The sequence below is a fragment of the Ailuropoda melanoleuca genome, chromosome 1 (genome assembly GCF_002007445.2).
Source record: "Ailuropoda melanoleuca isolate Jingjing chromosome 1, ASM200744v2, whole genome shotgun sequence".
NCBI classification, from domain to species: Eukaryota; Metazoa; Chordata; class Mammalia; order Carnivora; family Ursidae; genus Ailuropoda; species Ailuropoda melanoleuca.
Window position 1 is genome coordinate 205,483,837 of NC_048218.1, and position 13,837 is coordinate 205,497,673.

General features: G+C 44.8%; 1 pseudogene; it reads left to right on the forward strand.

Moving 5' to 3' along the window:
- The first annotated feature begins 850 nt into the window (after positions 1-850).
- LOC109490308 lies at positions 851-1,722 on the forward strand (annotated as a pseudogene).
- Positions 1,723-13,837: the final 12,115 nt, after the last annotated feature.

Below are 13,837 nucleotides of genomic sequence, written 5' to 3' on the forward strand. Positions count from 1 at the left end.
CAATCCAATTAAAAATGGGCAGAAGATCTGAAGAGGCATTTCTCCAGAAAAGACATACAGACAGCCACCAAGTACATGAGAAGATGCTCGACATCTCTCAGCATCAGGAAAATGCAAATCAAAACCCTAGTGAAATATCACCTCACCTGTCAGAATGGCTATTATAAAAAAGACACATATGATACGTGTCGGTGAGGCTGTGGAGAAAGGGGAACCCCCATGCACTATTGGGGGGAATGCAAACTGGTGCAGCCACCATAGAAAATAGTGTGGAGCTTCCTCAAAAAAGTAAAAATGGCACTACCCTATGATTCAGCAGTTCCACTTCTGGGTTTATCAGAAGGAAATGAAAACACTCGCTTGAAAAGACATCCGCACCCCCACATTCATTGCAGCATTATTTACAATAGCTGAGGCACGAGAGCAACCCAACTATCCATTTAACAACGAATGGATAAAGAAATTGTGGTGTATATGATGGACTATAATTCAGCCATAAAAAAGAAGGAAAATTTTGCCATTTGCAGCAATATGGATGGACCTTGAGGACATTAGGCTAAACGAACTATATCAGACAGAGAAAGACAAATACCTATACGAGCTTGCTTATATGTGGAATCTTAAACAAAAGGCGAAAAGATGAAATCATAGATGCAGAAAACAGATTGGTGGTTGCCACAGGTGGGGTGGGAGTGCGGGGGAGGGGATAGGGGATAGGCAAAATGAGTGAAAGTGGTCAAAAGGTACAGACTTCCAGTTATCAAATAAATAAGTCACAGGATATAATGTACAGTATGGGGACTCTGGTTAATAATATTGTATTGTGCTCTTTGCTGCATCTACTGCGAGAATGAAGACCATCCTCGGCAATCAGACTGTCGACGTTCCAGAAAATGTCGACATCGCTCTGAAGGGACACACAGTTATTGCAAAGGGCCCCAGAGGAACCCTGTGAAGGGACTTCAATCACATCAATGTAGAACTCAGTCTACTTGGAAAGAAAAAGAAGAGGCTCCGAGTTGACAAATGGTGGGGAAATAGAAAAAAACGGGTTACCGTTCGCACTATCTGTAGTCATGTACAGAACGTGATCAAGGGCGATACACTGGGCTTCCCTTACAAGATGAGGTCTGTGTATGCTCACTTCCCCATCAACGTTGTTATTCAGGAGAATGGTTCTATTGTTGAAATCCCAAATTTCTTTTTTTTTTTAAAGATTTTATTTATTTATTTGACAGAGATAGAGACAGCCAGAGAGAGAGGGAACAAGCAGGGGGAGTGGGAGAGGAAGAAGCAGGCTTCCAGCAGAGGAGCCTGATATGGGGCTCAATCCCAGAACGCCGGGATCAAGCCCTGAGCCGAAGGCAGACACTTAACGACTGAGCCACCCAGGCGCCCCTGAAATCCCAAATTTCTTGGGTGAAAAATACATCCCCAGGGTTTGGATGAGGCCAGCGGTTGCTTGTTCTGTCTCTCAAGCCCAAAAAGATGAGTTAATTCTTGAAGGAAAGGACATTGAACTTGTACCAAACTCAGCTGCTTTGATTGAGCAAGCCACAACTGTCAAAAACAAGAATACCAGAAAATCTGGGGATGGTATCAGTTCAGCAGGCCGAGGAATAAGATCTCAGCTGTCCATCTACAGAAACAGCAGGATGCCGGATGATTTTTCAGACTTATTTGTGATATTTTAAAGATGCAATAAAAGCTATACTGATTTGGGGGGGGGATAATATATTATATATTTGAAAGTTACAAAGAGAATAAATCTTAAAAGTTCTCATAAGAAAAAATCTGTAACTGTAACTGTGTGGCGACTGATGTTAACTAGACTTATTATTATACCTCTGGTGACTGCCCACTGACCCGCTCCTGATGTCTCAAGCTCATTCTCAGGTCAGTTTTGCCACTCCCAGGCCGATCTTGGTCTCAGCCACCAACTCTATTTTGCTCCAGCCGGCTTGGGGGCTGGGACTAGGACCTAAGTGATATCATGGCTCCACTGTCCAGTTCCGAAGCCTCTGGCTGGTGAATACCCCAAGTGAGTAAAAACCTCCCCCAGAACACAAACGGAGCAATAAAGGATCGTCCTTGGACACAGTTTCAACATAGATGCAAAAAAAGACAATAAAACTTCCAGCAGTGACTCTTAATAATGCCATACTCACTGACAAGACTTTGAACAAGGCAATTTTTGAGCTGGTTTAGAATCATAAAGGAGAAAGAGTGAGTGTCGTGGCCACGGGGAGTCAAGACTGCGAATGTAGCAAATGGTGGCAACAGGGTCCCCCAAGGGCCCCTTACAAGCTCACACGTACACTCATTATACATCTCTCACTCCCATTATTACAAAGGAAGGTACTCTCACTCCCATTATTACAAAGGAGGAGAGACCCAGGGAGACAAAACAGCTTGCACGTAGTGGTAGAGTGGGGACAAACACCAGATCCCCAAGCCCCCCGGCACCTCCCACCCCAGGGCAGCTGCCTAGACGTGGAGACCGACCCGAAGAGCCGATCTTAGGAATAGGGCAGGAGGTCTGGGCAGAAAGAAAGAGGTAAGCACAGAGGAGAAAGAAATACGATTTTAAAACAGAAAAAAAGCTTCTGAGGGGTCAGGCTGCCCAACCAGAACACATAACACGCTCCTATTTTAGTCTGTGGTGGTCTTGCTGCCTCACCTGACAACCAAAGGATTCTGCAGGATCGATCACCTGCCCAGGACAAGGATGAGCTGAGAGTGGGCATAAAGGCCGGCTGTTCCCTGCGGTTTGTGGCCCTGTGCTCCCCAGGCCGGCTTCCCTGCTGTGGCCAGCTCAGCTCTGTGCCGGCTCTGCAGCCCGGAGCAAGTTCCAAGTGGAGCCTGTTGAAAGAGAAACCTGGAAATGCCGAGAACCGCCGCTCTGCCCAGCCACCCCTGCCCCCGGCCCCGGGCTACAGACCCTGGCACCACCTGTCCACCTGTCCCACAGGCCACCAAGCCACAGGTGGGCGCCTAGAGACTCCAGGGCTGTGGTCCTGGTGCCCACATCCTTCAGGATCCCAGCCTGTGAATAGCAAGGTCCATCTTCAAAAACCAAGCCTCCCCAAGAGGAGGGCTAATTGACTTGGAAGAAGCCCTGGGAAATGTTTCATTCTGCTTGTTTTCCTTTCTCAAGTTGGAAAGCCACGTTACGCAGCCCGCAGCTCAGTTTTACGGAAGGTTCATGATGTTCTGGTTGCTTAAAGTTCCTTTAACAGGTTCATTTTGGGTTCAAGGAGTTCCATTTAAATCAGATATAGATGTTTATATGGTGTTCTTTACACCATATGGGAATTTGTTTCCTCTGCTTTGGTTATTCTAACGAGCCGAGCTGGAAACAATGAAGGGATGAGATTTTGGATTATTGTACAAACAGTGCTCTAACACTGTCTAGTATGGGCAGGTTATATCTACATAATGCAAAGGAAAGAGACACTATCCCAAAAATCAAACTTAGATTTTCAGTTTTCTTTGCTCTTATCCTCTACGCTCTTATTTGCTCTTCTGTGTTGTGAGCGCAGTCTGACTTGGTTTTTACTTTTTGTCTCTTTCCCACTGAACTTTATATGTAAGACTTTTCCTTTGTACTATCCAGTCTTCACAATTTTCCATTTTAAATCTGTGTAGCTTTCCATCTCACAACTAGATGTATAAAATATATTACCACATTTCTTAGCATTGAATGTGATCTGGGGGAATAAGGGTTTTTATGACTGGGAAGACGTGGTCATTTTGAAGGTTGGGCATGGCTGCCCCAGGGCAGCACTGGATGGGACAAAGGGACAGAAGCAGAGGAGAAAGGGACATGATATATTTGAACAATTTTTGCCGTTGGCCATCTGTATTCCTCAGATTTAGATCAGATTTTCTTTTTTTCCTAAGATTCGTATATTTATTTTATTTTTATTTATTTTTTTAAAGATTTTATTTATTTATTTGACAAAGACAGCCAGCGAGAAAGGGAACACAAGCAGGGGGAGTGGGAGAGGAAGAAGCAGGCTCCCAGTGGGGGAGCCTGATGCGGGGCTCGATGTGGGGCTCGATCCCAGGACTCTGGGATCACGCCCTGAGCGGAAGGCAGACGCTTAACGACTGCGCCACCCAGGCGCTCCCATATATTTATTTAGAGACAGAGTGTGCGTGCTCACACGAACAGAGGGAGGGGCAGAGAGAGAGGGAGAGAAGCAGACTCCACACTGAGTGCGATGTGGGGCTCAGTTCCATGACCCTGAGATCATGACCTGCGCTGAAATCAAGAGTCGGACATTTAACTCACTGAGCCACCCAGGCTCCGGGATCAGATTTTCTTATCTGAGTTCATAGGCTGGGGGGGCTGATGGGGTCCATGAACACTCTGATATTGTATACAGAATGTGTGTACTTTTGTGAACATAGATGTATATCTTTTATCAGAATCCCAAAGACTTTAATGGTTTTTTTTTTAAAGATTTATTTAGGGGTGCCCGGGTCGCATAGTCAGTTAAGCATCGGACTCCATTTCGGCTCTGGTTGTGAACTCAGCTTTGTGAGGTCTGGCCCCACATCATGGAGCCTACTTAAAAGGGAAAAAAAAGAAGATATATCCCTTAAAATCAAAACCCTAATGAACACAACTGCTACCCCCATGGGCTCACGGGTAGCTTCGTCATCTGGGTGACATGTGTCTGAACACAAGATGAGCTCCTGTTTCCCTGGCTTGGTCAATGCGGTGCGGGGCTCATGGCCAGCCCATGTTCCCCGATGTAGCTTTACCCCCTTCCCTGCAGCAGGTGTGGCACCCCTCCTGGGGCCCCTAAGGCTGGCCTCCCACTGTGAGGAGGGGGACATCTTCCCGTCTTACTGACGTAGCGCTCCGTGATTAAGCAATTACCCACCTGACTGAGCCTCGTAATCAAAATACAGGATTTGAGTGATGGAACTTGAACCCGGCTGGCACCTGAAGAATTGCCCACTCCAGCATCCATGCGCGAGGCATTCCGCTGAACTCCCAATGCTTCCTTGATCCTCCCGACGTCTTCCGAGTGCAGACCACACAGGGCCCAGCGCCCAGCAGGACCTGCACAGACGTTTGTACAATGACTACAATGAGAAAGCATCTGAGTCTCGTTCGTTTTTCTGTTTTACTTTCTAATGTTTGACTCATTGTTAAAATCATATAAACACAAATAAAAGTTTCTAAACAACTTACAGATTCTAGAAGCATAATTTATGTGCCTACGATTCAACGATTTTTAGTAAATTTGTAGATTTGCACAACCATCACCACAATTCAGTTCTGGGACATTTTTATCACCCTCCCCAAAATGTGTCATACAAGTAAATTTTTATTTTTTAAGATGTATTTAGTTTTTGTAATCTCTATACTCAATGTGGGGCTCGAACTCACTACCCCGAAATCAAGCGTTGTGTGCTCCTCTGACTGAGCCAGCCAGGCACCCCCTTACAAGTAAATTTTTACCAGAAAGAGAAGGACCTGGCATTCTACCATTCTAGCATCGCCATTGTCTTTTTTTCCCCATAATCCTTTGTGATCTTTGCCCAAAGGGCATTTTGCTATTGTTGTTGTTGTTTCCATAGTTATATTCTCCTCCAGCATTTTAGAAGGGGCGTCTGTTTTCATCCCATGCACAGAGATTTTTTAAAGGGAGAAATCATATGGGAGGCTGGCTTACACACAAGCTGGCTGACAATGCTTTTGTCCACAAAAAGATTCCCCTTAAATGTTTGCTTGCTTCCCTTCCCGGCTAATAGGATATCGTCAGAGGGGATGGGAGCTGGAAAGCAGGGAGCTACTGGAGAGCAAAGGTCATGGGCAGGCCTGGGGACAGCCTGCAGAGATGAGCCTGTAGAAGACAGGACCCAGAGACATTAGGGCATTTAAATGTCATCTGAAGATGGCAAATACCATGGAAGGGTCTCAAGCATATTCAGAAGAAAAGAATAGGTTAGCACATGAAAAGTATTCACTCCTATGACCAAATGGCCCGTCTTTCTAAAGAATTGCCATTTTTCCAGGCAAGCCAAAGCCCAACTGTGAGATAGGCTAATTATGTTGTCTATCCTTCCACTTCCTCTCAGATCCCTTCCCTGCTGCCCCCTAGATCTCCCCAGCACCCCTCCAGCCCCAGAAGCTGCACTTCTGGGTGCAGTTATAGAACCTCGAGTTCAGCACCTGTTCAACTCCCATTGAAGTCCCAGCCATGTGCAAACTCACCCCATGGGCTTTGTGAAGTCCAAATATCACCCTAACGGTTATCTACACAATATTTTCTTTTTTAAAAAAGATTTATTGGGGCGCCTGGGTGGCGCAGTCGTTAAGCGTCTGCCTTCGGCTCAGGGCGTGATCCCAGCGTTCTGTGATCGAGCCCCACATCAGGCTCCTCCACTAGGAGCCTGATTCTCCCTCTTCCACTCCCCCTGCTTGTGTGCCCTCTCTCGCTGGCTGTCTCTGTCAAATAAATAAATAAAATTTAAAAAAAAAAAGATTTATTTATTCATTTGAGAGAGAGAGTAAACGGGGGAGGGGCAGAGGGGGAGAGAGTCCTAAGCAGACTACACACTGAGCATGGAGCTCGACGCATAGCTTGATCTCATGACCCTGAGATCACAACCTGAGCTGAAACCAAGAGTCAGTCCCTTAACCGACTGAGCCACCCAGGCGCCCCTCGCAATATTTTCTTTAAATAAATTAATTTATTTTACTTAGATACTTCTAATTTTTTAATCCTTATTGAGGAATAATCTATATAATAAGATGTACCCATTTTAATTGTGCAGTTCAATGAGTTTTGACAAATGTTTACCAACACGAAATCACAACCAAGATGTAAAATGTTGGGGCGCCTGGGTGGCTCAGTCGTTAAGTGTCTGCCTTTGGCCCAGGGTGTGATCCCAGGGTCCTGGGATCGAGCCCTACGCTGGGCTCCCTGCTCCACTGGGAGCCTGCTTCTTCCTCTCCCACTCACCCCGCTTGTGTTCCCTCTCTCGCTGTCTTTCTCTCTGTCAAATAAATAAGATCTTAAAAAAAAAAAAAGATGTAGAATGTTTTCATCACCACAAAACAGTTTCTTTAGGGAGGGCACTTTGCAAAGTTTCCATCCTCAACCCCATCCCAGACAACCACAGATCTGTGTCTGTTACCATAGATTATTCTTCCCCTTTCTAGAATTTCATATGAATGAAATTGTATACTATGTAAATTATTGGATCTGGCATCTTTCATTCATTATTTTTCTTGACATTCATTCATGTTGTTGCATCTATTGCTAATTTGTCCCTTTTATTCCCAAATAATATTTAGAAATGTATTTATTTTCTCAAGAAAACATGATATCTCTACTCAAATTAGAAAATCGGTATCAGGGGCATCTGGGTGGCTCAGTCATTAAGAGTCTACCTTCTGCTCAGGTCACGGTCCCAGGGTCCTGGGATTGAGCCCTGCTCAGCAGGGAGCCTGCTTTTCCCTCTCCCCTTGCCATTCCCCATGCTTGTGCCCTCTCACTCTGTCAAATAAATAAATCAAATCTTTAAAAAAAAAAGAAAATCAACATGAATTACCACCAATAAAGGAAAACATAAATATGGATACTATGAAAACAAAATAATGTTATAGAATTCTACTGAGATAGTGTTGCTGCAAAAGGTACTCTCCCTTTGTTTAAAAAGAAGCTGAGCAAATGGGAGGTGGTAAAGACGTATCATTGATGTAATCAGAAGGATTGAAAGGAATAACTGTCTCATTATAGGAGTCAGTGTTATTTAAGCCCATGCACAGTGCAACCTAGGATTTCTCATCTCCTGCTTGTGATCCAGTGATATGTATCCCATATGTCAGGTACACTCTTTCTGTAGGTTAGGAATGTGTTGAGCTGCATGTAAAAGGAAACCCAAATAACAGTGCCTTGAGCCCACACACACTGACTGTCCTCATATCGCAGAAAGTATGGAGCTAGGCAGTGTTCAGGGCTGGAGCAATGCCCTAGGTGTCCTCAATGCATCGGGATTTTTTTTTCTCCTTATCTTATGCCATCTTGGGCAACACCTCTGTCCTCATGCTTTCAGGATGGTTTTCCCAACTCTAGCCACCAATCCCCATTCCAGGCAGGAGGAAAGTGTGCAAGTGTGTCTCCTTTCTCTTCTCTTTTCCCTGTGTTTAGTATTTTACTCAGTGATAGTGGGATTTGAGAAGAAATTCAGAAGAATGCATGCGTTCAGGCTACCATGTTGAACAATTTGATTACTTAAATTTCGATAAGAGATGTCAGAGACCAGAATGACCTTCCATGCAAATGAATGGAACCTTTCAAATGTGGAAAAGGGGAAAGTAATTTTGGACTGGTCAGGCTTCCAGGAAACCCCAGCTAGCCTGCTTTAGCAATGGGTCCTAATCACTGCATGGATTATAAGGGCGGCATGGATTATAAGAGCAAGGAGAGAGAGACTATCTCGTCTCTACACTCTCCAGAAGTTTCAGCCTTTCCTTCTCTAAGTCCCCATTCCCAAGGAACTATACAAATTCTCATGCCGGGTACTTAAGAAACTCCCTGTTACTGGCCAAGCTCAATGCATATGAAATAGGCAAACATCATTCCCTAGAAAGTGACATTTCTTAAGCATTCAAGTTAATCATACTCTTGAACACACATTTTCATCTGTCCTCGAAAGCTTCAATTCACTTTAACACTTAGTACTTTAAAATATTTAAAACAGGAATATAAGATTTGTCAGGCAAAGATAATAACTAAGATTTCTTGATCCTTTTCTCCCCCTAGCTAATGTGAAATTTCTTACCTGGTATTTGGCCAGGGTGTTCACACCTAATCACTGAGTGGGACTCCACCAACACAACCATTGGAAAAAGGTGATTTTCAGCATTTTGTGGTGACTTCTGCATTGCAATGGCAGTCTTTCTGGAAGCGGAAGGATACTGTCATATTAAACTTGGCATAACTATTCCACCGACTGTGACTATTAGGGATTATTTTTAGGAAAAGAAAAAGAAGTCTAGAAAACCACAAGTGTGAACACTAAATGTGCTCTTGGCTACAAAGGTCTCTAGCCAAAGCTCAGCGCAAAGTGGAAAGTGAATCTTCTGTGTGTTTACTGCCATCTGCTGCTGCCTTGAATCTGAAAGGCATTTTGCAGATCATAGACAGGAGCAGGATTTAAAAAAAAAAAAAAAGGCTTATTTTGCTGACGTTAAATTTTTTTTTTTTTTATTGCTAAACATTTGGCCCAAGTATGTCCATTATTTTTTTTTCTGTGGGCCCCAAATGTCCTAAGCTATTTGTGAAGGACAAGAGGCCGCCACCTGGTCATTTGTTTCTATTTCCCATCATGCAACTACATTCATTTTGAATATCAGTTTGTGGTAAACTGTCCAAAATTTGAGAAAAATAACCAGGAAATATACTGTTTTTTGTCCCAACAAATCATATGGTTCATGTGACATTAAACCTTTTTAAAAATTATTAAAACATGTCATCCTAAGTGATTTAGAGTAGCTCCTTAAGAGATTTATATAATGAAAGTGAAAGCACTTCCCTTGGCTGGTCCGATGGTAGTGGGTTATCAGAACTTATTAACATTAGTGTCACTAAAGTTGGTATACAACCCCCCACTGCTAAATTTGACTGGCTTTTTACCACTTGATTTGGTATCCAATTACAAAGATAACCGTGTGAACTATCCACTTTGGGGGAAAACATTCTTAAATGAATGCAACTGTAACAACCAGAAACAATATCATTCTTTTTCCAAATTTAATTATGACGATATGTATTCTCTCTCCCTCTCTCTCTCTCACCAGAAATGGTCTTTTGCAGGTTTGATTCTTGCATTTGTGCTTAGCCTAAATGCCAGACAGTTTCCTGTGGCTTCGGGGATGGAGGTGCACCTGCACTGTACTCGCCTTCTGAGATGGAGTGGAAGGGTCTCAGGTGGCTGCCGGTGGGGGGTGGGGAAGGGAGAGCTGTCCCAGGTGCCTGTTTGCTCGGGAGGGAGAAGTGGTTTTCAGGGGACCAGGGACAATCTCCCCTGGTTGTCTCTTTTAAGGATCAAGACTCTCCTTGCTGTCATGGTAACCCATTATTTAAGCTGCAAATACTTGTCAATTAACTGTCTCTGTGAGCACCTCTCAGTAGCTCAGTCTTACCCACTTCATTTAGAGGAGTTTAGAGATGAGAGCTAAGGTACGGAGGCAAAGAGGGAGGAATCCACAAGTTTTTCCTCTACCTTGTTCTATTATATTTGCTTTAGTTTAAAATAGTAATGATGATAAAAATTATAATAAAACCAGCATAATCTTTCCTTCCTAGAGAATAATGCTGGCCATTGGAGCAAGCAGAGAAGGTAACAAGGGTAATGTCACTCCCAAAAGCTCCTGATTACGGAGGAAATAATATATAGATCTTTTTCTTTTTCTCTTTTCTGTGGTGGAGAAGAAGAGCAATGGTTGGTGGCTGAGTGACCGAAATACAAATAGTCCGAATCCCCGGATATACCACGTTAGATGATCTCTAGCCCAAACCTCATCATCATTTCCACTGGTTATAGGAAATGAAGAGCTAAAGCAAATATCTGGATAATTGAGGCAGCCTTCCCATCGCTCCCCACTTTTATAACTGAATAGTGTTTTGCTTTTTATATCTGAATAGTGTTGCCTCAGTTGCCTGAATCGTGAGATTGCAGCAGCCACGCTGTGTCTCCTCTGCATGGTCCCTTGAGGACTAATAATTGGATTGGTCCGGATATCAAATGTCTTGCTCTCCAGGGGCCAGAAAGGAAACTGATCCCTTGGAGAGACTCATTGCTCCTGGGGCCCACCTCTCTGATCCCTCCGCCCCACCCCACCTCTGAAGCCCCAGCCACACTGCCTTTGGCAAAAAACATCCTTCCCTCCCACCAGACAGAGTCCCTGGTGGGGTCTTTCTCCTGCCACCTACAGCCTCAGTTTCTCATTCTCCACCCACTTTTCTGGCTCCCCTGCTGGAGAGTGAGTGTTTCCCAAGTTCTTTTCCCCAAGCGTTCCTTGTGCCTAGCACCCAAACTCCCACTTCCCAAGTACTCAATAAGCATCTCTAGAATGAATGAACAATTGAGTGAGTAAACATTTCATAAAATTCACTGTCATATGCAAAATTTTCAATGCCTTGGTTTAATAGTTTATTCCTATTGAACGGGCTAAGCCATTGGGCCCCTGTGGGAGCTGCTGCAGGTGGTGAAGGGAAATGGCGAATGATGGAATTAAGGGGGTGGGGAGGCAAGAAGGACCGAATGGAGGCAGATGTAGCTGAAGATGGCTCTCAGAACACACTGGTCGTGCCTTGCACTCTCCGCGGGCTTGGGGCCGTAGTGGTCAGATGTATGCTGATAAGGCCCTCCTGATCCCACTCTACTCAGAAGAGCTCAGAAGCACCTTCAGTTCTTTCCAACTACTGAAAATGGAAGGCAGGCCCTGATGCTGTTTCCTATCAGCCTAGAGCCTCTGTCAGGGGCCTTTTGCAGAAATCCAGCAGGTCCCTATTCTCTTCTTTGAAAGCTGCACCTTTCCACAGAAGGGCTAATTTGGCAGCCCTGTGTCCCCCAGCTCTCATGTTTATGTACTATCCTCCCTGCACTTTACCTCCAGAATAAAACCGCTCACAAATAGAAAGCACGTGTGTGTTAGTTTCAACTCTGCAGGTCATGGAGTCTCCAATAAGCTTCTCAGTGAAGCTCTCATCAGTTCTTTTTCCTTCTTCACTTCCATCTCTACAGAATGGAAGTGTGAGCTTCCTAATGCACCAAGGAGTTAACAACAGAGGCTGCACTGGGAAAGGGTTAAAACTGGCTACAGAAATCTGGATTCTTTGCCGGCAGCCCACCTCCTTGGCAGCAGTATCTTCTTGCTGCTGGTGATGGATACTTCTTTTTTTTTTTAAGGTTATTTATTTATTTACTTATTTGAGACACAGAGAGAGAGACAGAGAGCATGAGCAGGAGGCAGAGGCAGAGGGAGAAGCAGACTCCTCACTGAGCCAGAAGCCCAACACAGGGCCCAATCCCAGGACCTGGAGATCACGACCCGAGCCAAAAGCAGATGCTTAACTATCTGAGCCACCCAGGTGCCCCTGGTGATGGATACTTCTGAGGCAAGTCTGGGTGGGTTTCTGAGCCACGCTGCCTCGTGTGGTGCACTTATCAGCCCCAGCTGCTTGATCATCATGGTCACCACTGTGCCTTGTTAAACAGATCCTGAGTCAGCAGCTTGAAGAACATGTGATTGTGTTTATGGAGCTGCCACCAGCCCCTGGCCCCCTCCACAGCAGGCAGCATCAGAGAAGGTGGCGCACATTCCTGGTGCAGTATGATGGTGCCAGGGTGGGCCAAAGGACTTTGTCCCCCCCAATATCAGGGTTGTGTGTTTTGATCTGTCTGGTGAATCACTTAGGGACCTGCACAGATCTGGCCATGTTTCAATTGCTCGGGCTGAAGCAGCTTATGTCAAAAGAATTTAAAGAGATAAATCACCTTCCTTCCTCCCTCCCTCCCTCCCTCCCTCCCTCCTTCCTTCCTTCCTTCCTTCCTTCTTCCTTCCTTCTTCCTTCCTTCCTTCTTCCTTCCTTTCTTTTCTTTCTTAAGTTATTTGTTCATTTGAGAGAGAGAGAGAGCATTCCCTCCCTCCCTCCTTCCTTCCTTCCTTCCTTCCTTCCTTCCTTCCTTCCTTCCTTCCTTCCTTCTTCCTTCCTTCTTCCTTCCTTCTTCCTTCCTTTCTTTTCTTTCTTTCTTAAGGATTTATTTGTTCATTTGAGAGAGAGAGCGCGCGTGCATAAATGGGGGGGAGGGGCAGAGGGAGAAAGGGAGAGAATCTTCAAGCAGACTCCCTGCTGAGGGTGGAGCCTGTCATGGGGCTTGATCCTATGACCCATGAGATCATGACCTGAGTGGACACCAAGATTTGGACACTCAACCACTGAGCCACCCAGGTACCCCTTTCTTTTCTTGTATTCAGATCACAGGCTGACTGTGGAGATGATGGAACAGAGAAGTCAGTGACCACACATAGCAAGGAATAGAGTCTTCACAAAAGCTGTTTGGAAAAGCCACTAAACAAACAGATGACAATCGGCCTTAAAAAGCACCAACATCAGGGGCACCTGGGTGGCTTGTCAGTTAAGCAGCCACCTTCAGCTCAAGTTATGATCTTGGGGTGCTGGGATCAAGCCCAGCATTGGGCTCCCTACTCAGTGGGTAGTCTGTTTCTCCCTCTCCCTCTTCCCCGCCAACCCCCACTCCCTGCTCATGCTCTGTCTCTCAAATAAATTTTTTTTAAAAAATCTTTTTTAAAAAAATGCACCAACATCAATCCCCAGGGAAGGAGACAAATGTGATTTCCAGAGTTACCACATTACAGTATTCAAACCGTCCAGTTTTCAACCAAACATTAGGAAGCATACAAAGAAACAGGATGGCTTATTCACAGGAAAGGAAGAAACAGTCAGAAACTATCCCTGAAGAAGCCCAGACATTAGACTTATAAGACAAAGACTTTAAATGAACTGTGTTAAATATGCTCTAAGAGCCGAAGAAGCCATGGACAAAGAGCTCATGGGAATCATGAGACCGAAGTATGAAAAAGTAGGGAATCTTCATAGAGAGCTAGAAATTATTTTTATAAAGAACCAAATAGAAATTCTGGAGCTGGAAAGTACAACAGCTGAAATGAAAAGTTCACTAGAGTGGGAGTCAACATCCCAGAAGAATACCCTGGACCCAGTAAGTAATTGCTCCCCATTCCAACTGTATGCTGCTTACAAAACACTCACTGTAGATTCAA